A 5,005-nucleotide genomic window follows, 5' to 3' on the forward strand; every position below is an offset into this window, starting at 1 on the left:
ACCCTCACATAAATACCCTCTGGACATGGTGACAGTGCAAACCCAGACAGAGAGGCTAAAACCTTCTCTACACATAACCTTGCGCCAATCTACTTAAAATCAGTTTCAAAACCAAGTAGTTAAGCACAGACAACCCCTTATATGGCCACACAGATCAGTTTAAAGGTGGGTAGAGCGGCTTATTTACACCTGTACCTTTACTGATGCAAGCTAGAGCAATACAAGCCAGACTTAAATGAATTATCCACACAGGGCTTGTACTCATGTAACTAAACTGGTTTAAAATCACACCTTTAGTTAAACTTGTGTGCCCTTGTGTGAAGACCAGGCCTCGGCACGTTGTTGCTCCTCTCCCGGCCCTTTGGAATAGAGAACACTGAAAAAGCAACTTAGACTGAAGATCACATGAGAGGGGAAAGGGACGTTGGACCGGTGGGCTAAGGAAACATTCAAAGCTTGTCTACACACAACCTGTATCACATTAATACTCCCTAGCTCCCCTGTCCAAGGCCCGTGCTTTCATCTGTTAGGCAACTCTGCCTAATGTTTAGTTCATCTGCTTCCCTCCATCCCTGTGTGTACCTCGCTAAACTGGTTTAAGAATGACTTATTGTGGTTTAGCTTAAATTTGATTCCAAATCAATGTACGCTAAGCCAAAACAAGCCACACTTTTCAGTGGAAGAAGTGTGTCTGCCCAGGGGCTGTCCCAGTTCAGCGAATCGGTTTCAACCCATACCTTTAGGGAAACCAGCACAACTTTCTCACCTAGACGTGGCCAAAAGAGAGCCTTTCAAGGTTTCCACGATATGCTATGCATCCGATGAAGTGAGCTGTAGCTCACGAAAGTTCATGCTCAAATAAACTGGTTAGTCTCTAAGGTGCCACAAGTACTCCTTTTCTTTTTTCTTTTTACGAATACAGACTAACACGGCTGTTACTCTGAAACCTTTCAAGGTACAGTAGTTTAGTTAAAGCAGTATAAGTTTTGTACGTAAAACATCTCTAAATCCCTGCCCGGACTGCAGAAACATGGAATGGGACGCTGCCTGCCTAACAGGCGGGCCCGAAACAAACCCAGCTCCAAACACCCCTGTCTGTGAGAACAGTTCAGCCCTGGCTTTCCATCAGCCGTCCTCAGCGTGGGCTCATCTTTAGTTTGCAAGAGGATGGTGCTGACACCCACTGCCCTCCTAAATACAGCGTTTCCTATGTAACGACTGCATACAAGCAGTGTGTGAAAAGTTGCAACACAGCTTGAGCGGCCTCAGGCCACTAAAATAGACTGGGGTTTCCTGGCTGCAAAGTGTAACAATGGCTCTCTCATCCCAGGGCTCAGCACATTGGGGGGCGGGGTGGGGGTGTGGAGCTGGGGGAGGGTAATGTGTGATGTTCTCAAGCCATTCATCAAGGCCAACTTTACCCCACACCAACCATGGACGTTTTAAAAGTATTTCCCCACTCCCCCCCAGTTTAGTTGCTGCGGGTTTGGGTGCACAAGGAGGCCAAGATCCCTGCCCCTAGGAGCCCAGAGCACTGCGTTTGGGCTGATGCTGTATCTGCCTAGGTCCTCCTATCATGTGGATCCCTCTGGTATTTGCATATGGCGTGTGGTTAGGAGAGGCCCCCCTCACCATACGCCAGGTGTCTGGGGCACTGTGTTTGCACTTGCAGAGGATGTGCTGAGGCCCGCACACCAGACAGAAGCTTGATGACCTGTTGAGTCTACAAACTATTAAAATCAATTCACGGCTCACTCGAAATCTAGCATAAGCTAGGGACTGAACAGTGACCCAGGATCACCTCACTGACCGTTGAGAGTCCGAGCTCCTCGCAAGATGAGGCCACCCATCTACAGAAAAACAGGGGAGCCGGCATTTAAGAACCTGTTAGCTCATCATCTCAGGGATTTAAATGGCTTCTGCTGTTCAGCTTGGTGCTGGGCTGTGCACTCAAGTCCATTCACATGCCTCAGAGTTTAGGGCCAGACCTTCGACTGGTGTAAATCAGCACAGCTGTACTGAGCTACGCTGATTTACACCAGCTGAGGGTCTGGCTCGTAGGGACTGCACAGGGGCAATATTGCAGCTAACAAATGAAACTCCCTTCCCAGCCCCATAGCACCCACACTGTGCTGTGCACACCTCTTCCCTGTCGCCCCCCAGATCCACAGCACTATTGCACAACATGCTTAGTGAACAAAGAGTGGCCTCTAGAGGTCACGAGGGAGTACAGCAGCCATAAAGAAACTACACATCAAGGGCTTGTCTCCACGAGAAAGGTGCCTTAACTTCAGCTAAATTTGTTAGTCTCTAAGGTGCCACATGTCCTCCTTTTCTTTTAACTTCAGCTGTGATTTTACCCCGATACTGTGAAGCTGGTGCAAAAGGCTGTGTAGACACTCTTATTTCAGTTGGCAAGTGGCTTATTTTGATCTCACCCTGATCGATTTAAGCTAAACCAAAGGAGGCCTGGTTAAAACGAAATGAGTGTCCACACAGCCTTTGAACGAAGTCAGTTTAAAAATCACATCTTTAGTTAGACTGGTGCAACTCTGCAAATAGACCTGTCCTAAAACGGGTTAGCTTGGAGAGTGATCAGGAAATGTACGAGTGTAGCTAGAGCAGAATTCAGCCCCAAAATTCAGATCTGGGTCCAGATGTGGAACAGCCCAAAGCTCCAGCTCCAATAGGAGTCAGGAAAGGTGGATTTGGCTCACCTCTAGTGGTAATAAAGCTGATGATGGAGGTGAGAATTCTGCATTAATACAATAAAACAGGGCAGGAGAGAATTATTCTACAACCCAGCCCATCCAGGATTGTAGCCCTACACTTTGTCTTAAAAGCTGCTGCTTTCTTTTCGGTGTTCTTCTGACCCAAGAACGAGCGTTTATTTATTAACTCAACAAGCATCCATTGCCCTAAGAATAAACTTTACCCATCTCTGGGGGCAGGGGGGAAACGTACTCATGCGACTGCGTGTAATACTTTCCGTTTCACCGTGTTTGTCTGCTCTGTTTCTGATCGTAAAGTAAAATGGGGATACTGCTACTGACCTCCTTTATAAAGTGCTTTGAGATCTACTGATGAAAAGCACTATAGAAGAGCTAGGTATCAGTATTATTGTTACAGATAAAGTGAAATTTTATACAAGCATAGAAATTAAAGGTGGAAAAGACCCTCTCCCGCCCCATGCAGTCCATCTCTCTCCTGGTTACTGCAGGATTGTGCTCTGCGGGCCTTTTCTAGTGCTTTGTGTGGCCCAGAGCATGAATGTGTATGAAAGAGAGAGTGTGTGTTTGTATAATACAAGTGGAGTCTTGAGCAGCGAAAGTCACAGATCCGCACCTGAAGTTGGGACAGTACATTCAGGAATTGCACAGGTCCAGGGAGACTGAAGTTGGAGTCAGTGAAGGTTGTAGCAGTCAGGCTCAATGTCTAAGGCTGGTGATGCAGGTTTCGGTGCAGACCAGCTGAATGAAGATGCTACTCCAATGACGGTGAAGGAGACTGCACTGCAGCCTGTTGTGGGTTGGAGGTTGAAGCTTCATCGGAGATCTGCTGTGAGGTTCTACTACATGACATGCTAGAGGGCGAGTCAATATCACCTGATGTGGGGACGGCAACTAAACCAGTGCCGGGCAACAGCCAAGTCACTGAAGAGACCAGGGTCATTCAAGGGGCTCGGCCAGAACTACTGAATGGGACAGAGAGGCGTCACCCTGGGCAAAATCTGAGACTTCCTCAGAGCTTCATATGACACACAGACGCCTTATTGACACGTGGGCTCATTCTCTACACTTAATAAACAGTGTTCGGAGGAGAGCGCATGCAGGCTAATAAACAGCACCCTGGAAGCACTGGTTAGTGCTCAGCATAGGAGCAGGAGAGCAGATTTTTATTCCTAGCTCTGTCTGTTGTGGGACCTTGGGGAAGACATTTCACCTCTGTACAGCTCAGTTGCCCCAAATGTAAACTGGGAGCTACTAACACACTAGGGGATGGTGAGGCTTAGTTCATTAATGTTTATAAAGTGCTTTAAGATGCTCAGCTAGGAAATACTCCCCAGTGATGGATACTAGCTGGAAATGCAACAAATGATGTACCCTGCAATTGCCACTCTGGACACAAGAGGGCGGCGGCTGCTCCCATGTTGTTAAGGTGTGCAGCTGGTTGTTTGTGCAATGATCCCTCCCTTGTGTGAAAGGCCCTGGTGCAGTGGTTCTCAAACTTTTGTATTGGTGACCCCTTTCACACAGCTAGCATATGAGTGCAACCCCCCTTATAAATTAAAAAACACATCTTTTTATATTTAACACTATTATAAATGCTGGAGGCGAAGTGGGGTTTGGGGTGGAGGCTGACAGCTCGCAACCCCCCCAAGTAATAACCCCCAGTTTGAGAACCCCTGCCCTAGTGTCTCACGTCCATCCATTGAGCGGCATCTCAGAGACCAGCTCAACGAGTGTGTTAGCGCACGACTGGTGATACAAACCGAGCACCCAGTCGGGGAGCTGGTGTTAGAAAAGGGATCATATCTGACACACACATAAATACAGGGGCTTAGGAAGCCATGACAGGGCAGGAGTCTGTGTTTCAGTCTTTGGTGTACAGCCCAAATCAGCCACACCAGAACCGGCTCGGCACCTGAGGACTCCAAATGGCCCATTGCACGGCACTCACGTGTGCACACGGGTACCACATGGCACTTCAGAGGTGATTCACAATAGTTCAGGTGGGTCCTGATGAGCCCCTGAATGCTGAAACAGGACAGTCAGTGCCACCTCAACTCCCAGGCAATCCCTGGTTGAACTGGAGTAGTCACAACCCTAGAATGGCCAGCGGGGAGAGGAGAGGCTGCAGAGACATGTGCCTGTCCAGGCTCCATTCCAGGGCAGGGGATACTTTCTGGTAGCAGCACCCCTGAACCAGTTTGCAAGGAACCCTGATAACCCAGAAAGACCATGGGAAGAGCTGGGGGCACTTGGTGGCACCTCCAACAGGATCC

This window comes from Natator depressus, chromosome 19, assembly GCF_965152275.1.
Source record: "Natator depressus isolate rNatDep1 chromosome 19, rNatDep2.hap1, whole genome shotgun sequence".
In the NCBI taxonomy this organism is placed as follows: Eukaryota; Metazoa; Chordata; order Testudines; family Cheloniidae; genus Natator; species Natator depressus.